This window comes from Mauremys reevesii, linkage group 11 (genome assembly GCF_016161935.1).
Source record: "Mauremys reevesii isolate NIE-2019 linkage group 11, ASM1616193v1, whole genome shotgun sequence".
Taxonomy (NCBI): Eukaryota; Metazoa; Chordata; order Testudines; family Geoemydidae; genus Mauremys; species Mauremys reevesii.
In genome coordinates, this window is record NC_052633.1 from 27528474 (window position 1) to 27544506 (window position 16033).

At 41.3% G+C, this 16033-nt stretch overlaps 1 long non-coding RNA gene across 1 annotated transcript in view; it reads right to left on the minus strand.

Annotated features, from left to right (window-relative positions):
- Positions 1 to 372: 372 nt before the first annotated feature.
- LOC120374299 overlaps positions 373 to 16033 on the minus strand; it is an 89114-nt gene continuing 73453 nt past the window's right edge. Inside the window, exons 5-6 of the long non-coding RNA XR_005585992.1 lie at positions 5283 to 5382; positions 373 to 434 (exon numbers count right to left, since the gene is read on the minus strand). This is a non-coding gene — a long non-coding RNA (uncharacterized LOC120374299). The remainder of the gene's footprint in view (positions 435 to 5282; positions 5383 to 16033) is intronic.

The window sequence follows — 16033 nt, forward strand, 5'->3', positions numbered from 1 at the left end:
GATACTTTCCCAGAGTTATTGTTATATCTCAGTAAACTTCACTAATTAAGCTTGTTTGGAAATAGTGAAGTAAACCAACCGCATACTTCTATTCAGTGGCTTTTAGAAAGCAAATGTGTATTAAACGTAAAATATGGCTAGGCAAAATGTATGTAACTTTTCTTCACATGAAGTTACTTTGATGGTTTGTAGGAATTATAACCAATTATAAATGTAATAAGTTATACTCCTGTTTTTGTATTACATTTTTAAATTTGTTTTCTTTATAGCTTCCCTGAAATCTTTGTTATGAAAGATTCAGCCTCTGGTAAATATTATATAAAATGTAATTGATTAAATACAAATGGAAACATTTCTTACCAGTAAAATCTGCAGAAATTGACTTTCAAGGGCTGCTTGTATGAAGTTCCACATATTTATGAACTCAGAATAGCCTGGTACAAAGTTCACGTGACATAAAACAAATTGTGTAATCTATTACAGAGTTAGCAACTATCAAATAACTTCATATCCAGGAAACTGGAAATCTTACTAATTTTTTTTGTTACTTTTTAATTCTTCCATATCTACAACTTAAAGTAACCTCTTTTGTCTCTCCTTCTGGGTCTGATCATGCCTGTCTTTGGCTAACACTATATCAGAATGACTTAAAAACAAGTCAGCATTTAACTCTGAATTAAACAATGCCCACTGTAACACTACAGTTCAATTCTTTGGATTGTATTTTTTGTGCACTGTAGTCTTTTTTTTTAATTATTTGCATACACATTATGAAGTATGGGAGAGATATTTGTATTCTTTTTTATGCATATGATATGAACCTGTCCATTTGATTACTTTTTATTGGACTATCTTCTGTTGGTGGGAGAGAAAAGCTTTCAAGTCAGACAGGTCTGGGAAAGGAACTCCCAGCTTGCAGCAAAATGCAAGGTGGAACAGATTGTTTAGCATAGTTACCACATATTGTAAGAGACTATTCAAAGTAGAATGGCCCGTTAACACTTCCGCAGTCATAGACAAAAAGAGGGGGTTAGTGGGTTACAGACTGTTGTAATAAACCACAAATCCAGTGTCCCTATTCAGTCTATGATTTTCAGGGTTGGTCTACACTGCATGATTAGGTCGACATAAACTGCCTTGTGTCAACCTAGCTGTGCAAGTGTCTTAACTTAAGTTTGGCTTCCGCAAATATAAGTGCCTCTCTATGCCAATTTAGGCCAGGTCTACACTACCTGAGCAATGCAGTTATACTGACCTAAATTCTCACGTAGACAGCGCTATGTCAGTATAGTTCCGCCTCCCAGGGAGGTGTATTAACTGTGCTGATGGAAGAAGGGCTCCCATCAGCGTAGGAACATCTTAACGTAAGCGCTACAGTGCGATGCAGCTGTGCCAATGCAGCGTTTTAAGTGTAGACCTCCCCTAAGTAACACCACCTCCCCAAGTGGCATAGAGTCAAAGTTGATGTAATTAGGTCAACACAGTGACAGTGTAGACACTGCTTTGCTTACATCAACTGTTACCCGTTTTCAGGAGCCATCCCAGAGTGCCCCACACTACAATACAATAATACAAGTGCTCCCGGTAGGGACGTGCACTGGCCATGCACACACACAAGCGATTTAGTAACTGTGATGAATGTATGCCAATATAAGTTAGGCCAACATAATTTTGTAGTGTAGACATGGCCTTAGCATCTAGCAGAGTAATGAATTTAAGATCCCAGGCTCATCTTTTGAAAATGTTGTGCAGGTTTCCTTTAAGGATGAGAACTAATAGTAATGGTAATTCTGGTAATTCTGTTCTTTACTATAGTTTCAACCAATTTGCCAAGCAGAAACAACTAAGATGTTTGTACGCCAATGAAAGAAGCCTGAGTAACAAAATGGAGGAACTAGAACTACTGATGCAGGAAGTGAAACCAGATATTAGAGGGATAACAGAAACATGGTGGAATAGTAGTCACGACTGGAGTACAGGTATTGAAGGTATGTGTTGTTTAGGAAAGACAGAAATAAAGATAAACGTGGTAGAGTAGCATTGTATATTAATGATGAGGTAGACTAGAGAAATTAGAAGTGATGGAATGGATAAAACAGAATCTGTTTGGGTCAAAATTACTTTGGGGAAGAAAGCTACTAGAGGTTCCTTTGGAATAGTGCTTGGGGTATGCTACAGAACCCCAAGATCTGCTTTGGATATGGATAGAGACCTCTTTAATGTTTTTAATGAAATAAGTACTACTGGGAATTGTGTGATTATGGGAGACTTTAACTTCCCAGACATAGATTGGAGGACAAGTGCAACTAATAATAATAAGGCCAATATTTTCTTGGATGTGACAGCTGACACATTTCTTCACAAAATAGTCACGGAAGCAACAACAGGTGATGCTATTTTAGATTTGGTATTAGTGAGGATCTCATACAACTGGTTATAAGGGACAACCCCTTGGTCTGAGTGATCATGAGCTAATTCAGTTTAAACTAAATGGAGCACTAAACAAAAATGGATCTGCAATTAGGGCCCTTGATTTCAAAAGGGCAAACTTTAAAAAATTAAGGGAATTAGTTAGGGAAGTGGACTGGACTGAAGAACTCAAGGATCTGAATGTGGAGGAGGCTTGGAATTACTTGGAAGTCAATATTGCATAAACTATCTGATGCAACAATAAGGCCATTTCTGTAACCATATTGTAGGGCCTCAGGCCTTTGTCTGCAGTCATATTAGGAGAGCAGCAGCCATTAGCTAAGAAGCAGGAAGTGTCATTCTCACATTTCATCTAAATTACATTAAAACAATGTAATATCAGGCTGTTAAGGAGATCCTGTCCTAATAGCACCCACCATCACCAGATAAAGAAACAGATTTTAAGATGGTTAAAGAGAACTTAGTTTGGTAGCATTCTGGCAAGAAATCACTTATCAACAGTTGTGGTTGTGAAATCCTCATTATTTTATTTTATTTTTGTCATTATGGTCCCCACTTCTCTATTGTTTGTATGGTCTCTGTCTGGTTCTTTGATTGTTTCTGTTGGTTACATAATTAATTTTGCTAGGTGTAAATTAATTAAGGTAGTGGGATATGATTGATTAGAGAATTTTGTTGCAATATGTTAGGCTTGGTTAGTAAAATTGTAGTATAGCTAAGCAGGACTCTAGTTTCACTATATAAACTGGGTCCAAAAAGAAATCCTTAGGAACCAACTCCATGACACAGCCCCAAGATCAGAGCAGCCAGACCTCAACACTCTGCCAATGACACCGTGCAGAAATTGGAGTCCCCCAGAGTCTCCCTGATCCTGACTGGCCATCAAGAAAAGGTCATCTGCCTTATTGGGACTGAGAATGGTGAGCATAGATATATATATATAGAGAGAAAGAGAGTCCTTTGTCTGGTGAAAAACATTTCCCTGGAACCTAACCCCCCCATTTACATTAATTTTTATGAGGAAATTGGATTTGCTTAACATCGTTTTGCGTAAAGTCACATTTTCCAGGAACATAACTACAACATTAAGCAAGGAGTTACTGTACAGGAAGTCAGACACTAGATGATCAGGATGGTCCCTTCTGGCCTTAAAGTCTATGAGGCCAGTCAGATGGGCCTGCACTGGCAGCCAATGCTGGCTTGTCCTGGGTATGGGTGCTTAACAATACTGTGCACTGCAAGCTGGGCCAAACTGGGGTGAACTCTGTTGGAATGCACTTTCTGATTCAAGTCTGATAACATGGAAAGATCCATTTAAAAGAGTCTGCGTAGAATTTAAACTCTCCTACTCTCAAAAGTTAGACCTAAACAGGAGCCTACTGAAGCATATAGAATGTACAGACTGTCAGTCCAAAAGTTTCAAAAAAGTAAAATTGCACTGAAATCCCTGTGCAGAATTATTTTGGGTATTTAAACTTTCAAAAAAATATTTCAGATCAGCTAATTTATGGCCAAAGTGTGCCCATCCCATGTGTGGTACAAGTGGCTTCTCTTTAATAACTTCCACAGAAAGAGCTAACAACTGCAGTCTTTGTGCTCCCCTATATAGAAGAGGAACTAGCTACAGTAAACTCCCCAAAAGGAGAAGAGAGATGGGTGGGGGGGCAGGAGCGGTGCAACCCATTAGGTGACCTAGGCGGTTGCCTAGGGCACTAGCATTTGGGGGGCGGCATTTCGGGTCCTTCGTCGGCGACCACGGTGGCCGGATCTTCAGCTGCCCCGGTCATCGTTGGCATTTAGGCGGAGGGACCTGGGGCAGGGGGTGCGGTGAGGGCCGCCTGCAGCAAGTAAGGGGGCCGCGGCACACAGGGGAACCGCTCCCCACTCCAGCTCTCCTCTGCTCTGCCTCCTCCCCTGAGCATGCCGCCCCACTCTGCTTCTCTCCCTCCCAGGCTTGCGGCACCAAACAGCTGATTGGCGCCACAAGCTTGGGAGGTGGGAGAAGTGGAGCGGCGACGGTGTGCTTGGGGAGGAGGAGGAGGAGCAGAGGTGAGCTGGGGCGGGGAGCTGCTGCACGGCTCCCAGGGCCGTGGGGAGCTGCCGTGGGGGAGGGGTGCCTCAGGGCGGAGTGGGAGAGCTGCCTTGGGGGGGGTGCCTCGGGGTGGAGGGGAGGTGGAGAGCTGCCTTGGGGGGGGTGCCTCGGGGTGGAGGGGAGGTGGAGAGCTGCCACAGGGCTCGGGGTGTGTGAGTGGGGCGCAAGGTGGAAGTTTCACCTAGGGCGCGAAACATCCTTGCATCCTGCCCTCCCTCTAAACTGTCCCACAGAACTGGCCACCTGCAAAAGAGGAGTACACCGAATTCCCCTAAAATACATAGCAGTGGGTACCTTTCCCACCCCACACTTTGGATCTCCATGGTGTATTGTGTACTTGAGTGCTTTTGAAGATACCCCTTACAGGCACAATTAGACTCCTATTTGATAAAGAGTCATTAGACACAATGACAACTACCTTTGGGCATTGTACACTTTTTTCAACTAATATGATACTGCCACACCCACCTATCGAGTACTGAAGACACCTACAATTAAATTTTACAAAAATTATATTTTAGTCACAATTCATTCTGACTAGTCCTGTTGTAACACATCATCATGTATCATTCTGTGACTTCACAATCATCAGCAATTCCAATGGACAGCTGAGCTAGTTCACGGGGCAGAGGGATGGGACCCCACAAATAAGTCTTTTTAGTTAGAGGCAATATTTTTTCAATATATCTTCTAAACGATTATAATAGAACAATAAAATAAACAATTTAAACTATCCCATATACTAAAAAACACCACTTACTGGAGTTCCTATATCTTGATCGTTATTCTAGGAGTGGAGTCAGGAAACAGTTTTGGACCAAATAAAACAAAACTTGCTGGTGCATCAAATGACTCTGGAGCTAGTCAGAAATGATGGGAACATAAAAATAATGTCAAAATAGTTTCATATTTAGTTATTTAGGTGCTGAATTAGCCTTATCTAAATACAGGTCTTCCCAGCCTCCTTAGTGAGGCACCAATATACAGTAATTTTAAAATGTCATCTTGTCCATCTAACAACTATCTGTTGTAATGTAAATACAGAAAACTCTCCAGTAGAACATCTAAACTAAATGGAACAAAAGAAAGCAAGATAGAAATAAAAAAATAAAGTGAGGAATAATATTTTGATTAGAAGATCTTTCTTAAATATTTTTTGGGCTATAGTGTACCATGTAACTTCAGCCTGAAGTAAAAGGTGATGTCCAGGTGCAGGGGAGCACTCAGAGGCATTGCTGTAGAGCCACAATTCCTCTGAGCATCTCTGGTTGTGCAGAAGGTGTGAGTGGGGAATTTGTGACACCCCTTTATGACATGCAACTTATTACTCCACAGGCTCCCATGGTGGGGAGAAAAGGAGGAGCAGAACCACGCCTGCACCTGCTACACTCTACCTGCCGACTTGCATTCAGGGGTAACACCAGGTGTTCAACTACTGCTATCACCTGAAGGCAAGAGGTGTGACCTGGGTAGCCTTGCAAGTGAAGAGAATCTCTACTCGTTCCTACTGTCTTGGGCAGTCATGCTAGTGCTAAGCACAATTTAGCCCTTTGTAAGCAAAAAGGTGTTATTAATGGTGCAGGCAATATTTTATCTGCAGAACAGTTCTGAAGAAGGTTTCATTGTCAAAATCATGCTACGAGGTTTTCCCCACCATTTACAGTGGATTTCTTTTTTGTTTAAAACTAAAATCCCAGAAATGTAAGTATTGTTTAGAAGGAACTAAAAATTATAGCTCCCTCACAGAGTGGACAGTTCTAAAAAGTAGCCCATGAACAATAAATTGTGTTTTTGGGGCTAATAATACTTTTAGAATATTTATGGCATTTTAATGCATGCATTGACACACACCATTCACACACGTAAGGTTAACATCAGTGGTGAGCTCCAGCCGGTTCGCAGCGGTTCGCGCGAACCGGTTGTTAAATTTAGAAGCCTTTTTAGAACCGGTTGTTCCAGGACAACCAGGTTCTAAAAAGTTTTTAAATTTAACAAAGCTCGGGCAGCTGTCTGCCCGGCCCCGGCCCCAGCTCACCTCCCCCTCTCCCCTGAACGCTCCGCCCTCCTTCTCCTCCCCCCTCCCCTGCTTCCCGCGAATCAGATGTTCGCGGGAAGCCTGAAACGAGTAGCAGGCAGGTAAGCCGGGCGGGGCGGACGGCGCGCGTGGCCCTTTCCAGCTCCACTTGAGCGGCTCCCCCTGGCCCCGGCCAAGCTCCCCAGCCCAGTCCCGGCCAAGCACCCCCGGCTCGGTCTGGTCCCAGCTGAGCGGCTCCGACCCGGCCCAGCTCGGGACCTGCGGCACCAGCTCCGGCTCCAGTGCCAGCCCGGGGAATCGGGCCCCGCGGCTCCGGCCCCGATGCCAGCCACGCGGCTCGGCCCCGGTGCCGGCCGGGAGTCAGGCCCCGCGGCTCGGCGGCTCGGCCCGGTGCCGGCCGGGAGTCGGGCGGCGGCTGCCGAGCGCGGTGCCTTCTCTGGTCCAGCCGGGCTCGGGGAGTTGGGCCCCACGGCGCCGGTTGTGGTCCTGGCGGAGTGGATCCGGTCCCAGCCCCAGGCAGTGTGGTAAGGGGGCAGGAAGGGAGTGGGTTGTGGGGGGGTGGATAGGGGTCAGGGCGGTCAGAGGGCAGGGAACAGGGTGAATGAATGGGGCAAGGGTCCCGGGAGCCGTCAGGAAAGCGCTGGGTTGGATGAGGTGGTGGGGGCACTCTGGGACAGAGAGAAGGGGTGGTTGGATGGGGTAGGGGTCCTGGGGGGCCATCGAGAATGAGAGGAGGGGTTGGGTGGGGCGACAAGGGGCAGTCAGGGGACAGGGAAAGGGGGGATGGGTCAAGGGTCACGGGGGGGTGTGTCAAGGAACATGAGGGGTTGGATGGGGCATGACCCCCCCCCGGGGGGGGAGGAGGGAACCGGTTGTTAATATTTTGGCAGCTCATCACTGGTTAACATTGATAATACATGAGAAAAATGATACACCATTGTAGAAGTATAGAAAGAATTGATAGGGATTTGTAGGGGATTTTAATGCATAATAGTTTTTGTTAGCAAGAGTTAGGCTAACTGTAATTTTAATAATGCGAGATTTGTAAAAGCGAGGATTGTGTAAGGCGAGTGGAAAAGAACTGTGTGAAAAGTTGTTTTTCAACCTTGTGTAAATAATACGAAAGGTAGACTGGAGTTTTTTAAGTGAGAAAAACAAAATATTAGGATAACCTATGTATAAACAAAATGCAGCTGTTGCTTATTATTGTTTGTAATAAAAGTATAAATGCTGCTGTAATTGTTTACCTGTTGAGAGACCTGTCTAGGAAGGGGAGACCTTATGTCCTAGTGTACTTTTTTTCTGTTGTAGCTGCTAAACAGAATAAAGTATTTGACTTTGCTGCACTTAAACAAAAAGCGAGAACTGAGGGTTTTTTTCGACAATTTGGGGGCTCATGAGTCAGGTGGTGATTAGCCTTGTATGCATGTTCAGGGAGTCATCTGCAATCCATTCAACTTCCTGTTGAATTATGAACTATTTACAAAATATTTTTATAACAATAATACACATAACTGGTCTTCTCCCCCACTCTCTTCTGAGTTTTAACTGCAGGAAGGAAGGTAGCTTACCAGTTATTGGAATTCAGTGACTATATTGTGTTGCAGAAGCACACCATTGGAGTTGTATGTTAAGCTTCACAATCCCAGAATTATTCTTATTTTAACTTTTAGGCTGCATGCACATGCACTGACTCACAATCCAAAATTCTAAGAGCAGCTATACAAGGCCCTGCACCACAACCACTCTACATAAAATTGTAAAACTCAGAAGAAGTGCGAAAGAATAGAAGGATATTCCTATAATTAAATATTTGCCTAGCACCATAGCTTTACAGAGCTTTACAAAGACGTTAATAGATATTATCTCTGCCCCGTGCGTTCCAGGTTCTGTAGGGTGCAGTTGCCACATACAATCAATCTATAAGGCTCTGTACACAGCCTAGACAAAAGAGAGAAATGAGGAATGAGGAGAATACAGAGAGCAGGTTGTATAATGAGGGAGTGGTGGGAAATGAAGAGCCAAATTCATCCCAGCTATAGCTCCATTTAGGTCAAAAGAATTATCATTAGAATTATTCAGCCCATTATGTTGGTGGGGCAGAGCAAGAACAAGTTGCAGTCTACAAAACAGCATTTGCTAACTTTTGTCTGAATTCTGAACAGCTGTTAAATTTGACCATCTCATTTAAAGTGGAGCTTAAAAATCATACTGTTTACAGAAATATATGAAATACAGATTCTCTAATTCACAAACCTGTGTAGTTCCAAAATGATCCAGCAGGGGACAGGATGTACATATTAAATCATTTAACTCAAAAGTTTTATTTTTGTAAAAATGTTTCATGTAAATTTTATATTGTTAAAAAAATACAAATACACAGACTGTTATTCTTAAATAATCCTTTAAATATCCTTCAGGGTTTTTTTTAATTCAAATAATTTTATATTTGCAAGTAATGATACTTTGCCAATAAAGTTCTACTCCGGTAAAATAATAGTTTTGTAGGGGAATTCAAGGTTGTTCACCAATGATATAAAGGTTGACTAGATTATTAAAGATCATGGAATGAGCTGTTAATGCTAACATAATTCTTTAAATTAAATATCCACCCAGAAATTTTCTGTTTTTTTGGCTATGGAATTCCAGGGAGCTTTGCACTCACAGGATGGTATCTGTTTTCAAAGATTTACCTTGTATCTGCACCTAGACTGGCTGCTGATGAGGGAAACTAGATGGACAAGGCTCTGAGATTTTGCAAAAGGGACTGCTATGTGACATCCACTTATAAAACCCATTTCTCCTCTTTCCTCCTGAGTCAGCTGCAGCTCAGAACTGTTTTTTCAGTTATTGTAAAATATATTGAAACAAGGTTTCAGGAGTTCTGGGCACAAATGCAGGAAACCAGGAGATATTAACCTAATGAAAGGTTGTATAGAATGTAAACAGGTTAGAACCAATAGGGTTCCATAGAAATCACTATAATAAGATCAATCATATACCACAGATGGATGCAGTATAAGAACCTGAATAGAACTCTAAAAGCCCATAGAATATAATAAAATTGAATTTTCTCCTAATATATTTTAAAGAATATTATGGATTTCCATAGCAAGAATATCCTTTGCTATTCAGTTCTATAGTGCTGTTTGATAAGAGTAAATAAGGGCAAATACTGCAAGTATTGGAATGAGCCAGAGAAACAAGACGGCTGGGTCAGGTCTCCACACTAAGGGTGAGATTCTGTGACATGCCTCTAAAAGGTACAGCACAAAGCTTACAGCTGAAGTCCCCAGTGTAACTCAGGGCTTGTCCACTTTGAAAGTGGATTAACCTAAACCACAAAAAGGTAGTCTCTTAAGGCTTGACTACCTGAATACTTAGTTCACAGCAAACTGGGGTCGAAATCTACCCTGCATTAACTGCCATATGGACCTGCCTGCTGCTGCACACGAAAAGTTCCCTTTTTGATCTAACACACAATAGGGAACTTTTAGTGCTCAGCCGGGTCCATATGGACACTTAGGCAGGGCAGGCTAGTGCAGGGCAGATTTACACCTCAACTTGCCATGAACTAAGTGTTCCTTTAGATAAGTTCTTAGTGCAGAATAATCACATGGGGAGTTAGTGCAGAATACCTGTTACACTTTAAATTCACACCCTACTTTTTCACACTAACTTCCCATGATTTCCCTGTATAGACAAGCCCTTGTACAGGGCAGGGAGCCTGTCTAAGTTATGATAGCTGCCGTTGGGCTCCCCTATGGGATTCAATGCAGCCCAAAATCTCCAGTGCTTCTTGCTGGAGCCCTGCACCTACACAACTCACTTGTCTCACCCCTGGCATGCCCCTGTACCAGGGCTTGCAAAAAGGTCCTCAGGAGGTAGCATATGGCCGTTTTCCATAATGCCTTTGCAAGGGGAATCCTCAACTAGCCAGTAACGGTGCTCTGGTCCTATTTAGGTGCTTTTAAGGTGCTCCTGGTCCTTTTATCCAGTGAAAAGGGGAAGAGTAGGGGTCAGACTCTCACTCAATGTATCTTTTTCCTGAATTGCTATATTTTTCCACTGGGGGCTGGCAGCCATGCAACTGAACAGCAACTAAAGCAGATGGTGTTTTACCATTTCCCGTGTTTGTGCAATGCTAGATTACGATGGTCAGTTAGCATCTCTGGGCAAGCCAAGATGTTTTCCCTGTTAAGTGTAGCTCCTAAGTGTAGTCGTTGCTAAGCAGCTGGGCCCTCATTGTCCTTCAGAGCCCATTAATCACCGAAGGGCCAAGTAGTGCATGCAAGTCCACCTGCACCATAGTAAGATGTGCTAATGATTGCTTTTATAGACAAACACGGCAGGATAGCCTCATTGGATAGTGCTGAAATAGGCAAATTACTAGAGCTAATCAACAGATTTTTAATATTCTTGATCTATTTCCCCCACAAATGAATTTCAAAACTGATTAATCTGAACATAACCTCTCTCTTATTGGGTATATATGAAAGCAATTAAAAAAACCTCACCAAAATGTTGCTGATTTCCGGTCGCTGAAAATGTAGCACAATGTTTAGAAGACACATAAGAATATTTTTTTGTTAGAAAAAATTACAGTAGAAAACAGATTAGTTTCTTTGCCCTTTTCTAGAATTCTGAGATGTTAACTAATGATTACTTAACTCATGTATTGGTCTACTGGTAATACTTTTCATTCAGCATATGGTTAGCAATCATCTTACAGTATGTGTATGTTCATTGTGAATGTTTCTATATGCTGTAAATCTAGCCATCTTTTCATAGACTTATTATTGTCACAATTTCTTGTGTAAGACTTCAGGTCAGAGTCTTATCTCAGTTATATGAGTGTAAATCAAGAGTAACTCTATTGTAATTTACTGATTTACATTGGTGTAACTGAGATCAGAATCTGGCTCTTAGATTTTAATTCTCTATAACATTGCTAGTATTTTGTGAAGTGATGCTAGTTCATACACAAAAAACAAAGTGTTGTTTCTGCGCTATCTGTAAGGCACATAAACAAATAAAGAGGGAGTAGACATAATTCAGCAAATTGTAGAGCAGCTTTACCATTTCCACTATTTGATCATTTCAGAGCTATTGTAAGCAGTCTTCTTTAAACATTTTGCGAATGGTCAGTTAAAAAAAGAGGCATCAGTGTTGAATTTGTCCCTACTCAGAGGAGCAAACAGTTCAAAACTTTAAAAACATGTATTGAATGGAGATCCTCTACAATTGCTCTTTCAACTCAGCACTACTTAGGGTGACCTGATAGCAAGGGTGAAAAATCGGGATGGAGTGGGGGGTAATAGACATCTATATAAGACAAAACCCAGAATATTGGGACTGTCCCTATAAGATCAGAACATCTGGTCACCCTAGCACTACTCTGTGTGTGTGTGTTCTTACAAACTATCTATATCTATATAGATCACTTAATTTTGAATTGGCAATCTATCCAATAGGGAATATTATATATTTCTAATCCCCAACCAATTTTAAAAATAACCTAATTTAAAATAATTGCATGCAGAAAACCCTTAGGAAAACAAACAAAACTAGATATCTAAAGTGTATACTTATATATAAAAACATTCTTGGTTTGATTCTGATCTCATTTACTCTGGATTTTTATTGGTGTAACCAAACTGATTTAATTGAGGTGTCTCCTGATTTACACCAGTATAAGTGAGAGATGAATCAGGTCCAAACTATTTGAAATGGAATCTGCCACTGAAATATTCTTAGCTGACCTAGAAGCAGCTTTGTGGGGTGAATCTGTTCTGGCAAACAGGAGACCTAGGGTGAAATCCTGGCTCCACTGACTCACTAGGGTCAAATTTGACCACTAGTTTTAAGAGCTGACTCAGAATTCTTAAAATTCAGGTTGGTGAAGTCAGAGTGTTGAAAGAAACTGGTTGGGTTCTTGCAACAAAGCCCGATGCCAACTCTGTCCACATATCTATTCAAGTGAAACCATCATAGGACCTAATCACATCAGCCACACCATCAGGGGCTCATTCACCTGCACATCTACCAATGTGATATATGCCATCATGTGCCAGCAATGCCCCTCTGCCATGTACATTAGCCAAACCGGACAGTCTGACATCGGGAATCATAACATTCAAAAACCAGTAACAGAACACTTCAACCTCTCTGGCCATTCAGAAACAGATTTAAAGGTGGCAATTTTGCAACAGAAAAGCTTCAAAAACAGACTCCAACGAGAAACTGCTGAACTTGAATTGGTATGCAAACTAGATACAATCAATTTAGGCTTAAATAGAGACTGGGAATGTCTGAGCCATTACACACATTGAATCTATTTCCCCATGTTAAGTATCCTCACAGCTTCTTGTCAAACTGTCTGAAATGGGCTATCTTGATTATCACCACAAAAGTTTTTTTGCTGACAACAGTTCATCTTAATTAATTAGCCTCTTAGAGTTGGTTGGGCAACTCCCACCTTTTCATGTTCTCCATATGTATATATATCTTCTCACTATATGTTCCATTCTATGCATCCAGTGAAGTGGGCTGTAGATACAGCAGTGGGCTGCTACTCTGAAACCTGAAAGAAGATTGAAACTCAGAGTGGCCAACTCTCATGATTTCATGAGCCTTGCAATACCTGGTGTTTTTCTTAAAGCTTTAGCTCCTGAAGTGAAGCGTGAGAATCCCAGTTTAAATTTTTTTTTAAAGTGGCACCCTCAGCTGTTTTATAGAATGGCAAAAACTGTCCCAGTGAGAACCACACATCCTTGCTTCCCATTTAGCAGTAAAATTCTACACAGAATGGCATTAGTGCCATTTTACCCAGAGACAATATTAAAACACCCTTAGAATTCAGCAAGGTGCATCTTTCAAAAAATATATTTCAATTCCTTTATTCATTTTCTAAGACCCACCTGGGATCAGTGTTTGACCTGTGTTCTCTATGGAACATTATCTATGCATTGGCCTCAGACCAATTTTTATCTTTGTATCCAACACTTTTTTTCGGTTCCTAAAAAAATTAACCAAATCAGCAGCAAAGATTCACTCTTCCTTTGCTTCTTGAAATCAGTTTGTTCAATAAATCATGACATAAATACATCAGCTCAAATTCTTTTGGTCACACTGTTGCAGCCCCATTGATAAAAAGGAATGGAAACAAGGATGAAAGTTGCTCTAATGCTAATGCACACATAGTGCACAATACAACACCTAGACAAAATGTTGATATGGGGTGCCTTTGCAAAAGAATAAAGGAATTGGAAAATATTGTTTGTGGCAACACGTGTTACTAAACTCTATGGATATTTTTATGTTGTATTTGGCATTAGTGCTATTTTACCACTTTAGCTGACGTTGCTACATCTTACTTCTACATGCCAAGCAGGGACGCATGTCTCTCAGTGAGATAACTTTTTTTGCCACTGCATGTCAGCTGATGTGTGTTGAATCTTCCTTTTTGGTTCATAATTTGTCAGTACTCCATTAAGGGGCAGACTGTGGGTGCTTCTGTGCAGATTCATAGAGTTAGTGAGAACGAGTACAAGCAGTTCTCCCATTCCTAATGCCTGTTCATGGGGCAGCCACAGTCAGGGTGGGGAGTGTGAACACTGCATTAAGGCAATGTCTACACTACATTACAGTGAGCACAGCGGCAGCAGTGTCATAGTATAGACACTTGATACAGTGACAGAAGGGATTGTTCCATAACTGTAAATCCATCCCCTCAAGAGGCGTTAGCTAGGTTGACGGAAGAATTCTTCCATTTATCTAGCTGCATTTGCAGTAGGGGTTAGGTCAACCCAGCTACATTGCACGGGGCACAAAAATTTTCATTGCCATGAGCAACGTAGCTATGTTGTATAGATGTAGACCAGGCCTAAGATAGTGCTAGACTTACCAAAGGGGAAAGGGAAAGTGAAGTGAAAGTGTGGCCATGGCATCATTCTTTTCCCCACAGGCCAGCAGAGCACAACAAACTAGCACTGAGGGTTGTACACTGAACTTGTTCAAAGAGGGGGTTGAGTTCCCACCCTGCTAGAGCTTCGGAGGCGGTCCTGCTCTGTACAGCTCATTCGTACTCCCTTTCAACACAACCAGTGGAATCTGTCTCAGCATTTTATTAGTGTGATGCTAATGGCTGAGTCATCATTTCCACTGTGAATCCTGTTTTCAAGGGTTTATAATTCTTATAAAAATGTGCTTCACTCTGAAACTTGGCATATACAAGGTCTCTACCCAGGAGCAAATTCTGATTTATGCAAAATTTTGCTGACACCACTATGATTATTTTAAAGTTACAGGAATTTGGGGAAAAAAAGTTTCAGCATTTCAGTCCCTTTCAGCATTCCTGTAGTTTAAAAAAGGAAGTGAAAGGCTAAGTCACTGGACTTTGAAATGGGGCTAGTACTTTTCAAAAGGATTTTTACTATTAAGATGTATTTACAGCACATGTTGTGCTGTACTGGCTTCTTTATATAATATAGCAGGCTGAAAATCTATGTTTAAAACAATACATATTTGTAGCATCCATCATAGTAAATGCTGTAAATGCACATTGGGCCACATTCTATCCTGACAGAACTCCAATGAAGTATGATCTCACTTGTACTAGTCTAAATCATGAGTAACTCTAGTGTTGCAAATGGAATTAAACTGACGTAAATGAGATCACAATCATGCCTGAGGAGTATAGTCAAGTCAGAATGTGGTCAACTGACTTACGTGTGGGGTTTCGACTAAATAGGAACTACAGAATCTGGTCCCAAATCTACAGATTTGGATTTAGTGAGCCTGATTTACTTTTCATTTATACTTCAACTTTCACTGTCAACTGTCAGTAATGAATCTGCATATTTTGAAGAAGATATAAAGTGGATAAACAGACTGTTAAAGAACACTTTGGATCTCATGTTCTATCATATCAATCTGCACATGTGAGAGGCAAGATGGGTAAGGTAATATCTTTTACTGGACCATCTTCTTTTTGTTGGTGAAAGAGAGAAGCCCAGACCTGGAGAAGAGCTCTGTGTAAATTCAAAAGTTTGTCTCTCTCATCAACAGAAGGTGGTCCAATAAAAGATATTACCTCACCTACCTTGTCTCTCCAATATCCTGGGACCAACATGGCCACAACAACACTGCATATAATCTGTGTATTAATATTTTCCTTAAATAAACATATGCAAAAAAACCTGTTTGTATAATGCTTTAGGTTGAATATAAAGTAGAAGAATCAAGGAATCTCAAAGGCGATGCTGACAATCCATTCTTAAATTCACTTTGTTAACCCACATATTGTATATATCTTGCTAAATTATATGGTTTGTTGTGCTGCAATGGTGTGAGTTAAGAACAGACTGTCCAAATTAACTGTGAATGCCTTACTTTTTGCTAGTGTACACCAGTTAGTTACATGGCAGTAAGCTTTTATGAGCAGTATGGTATATGTACATAAGGTATTTATTTAG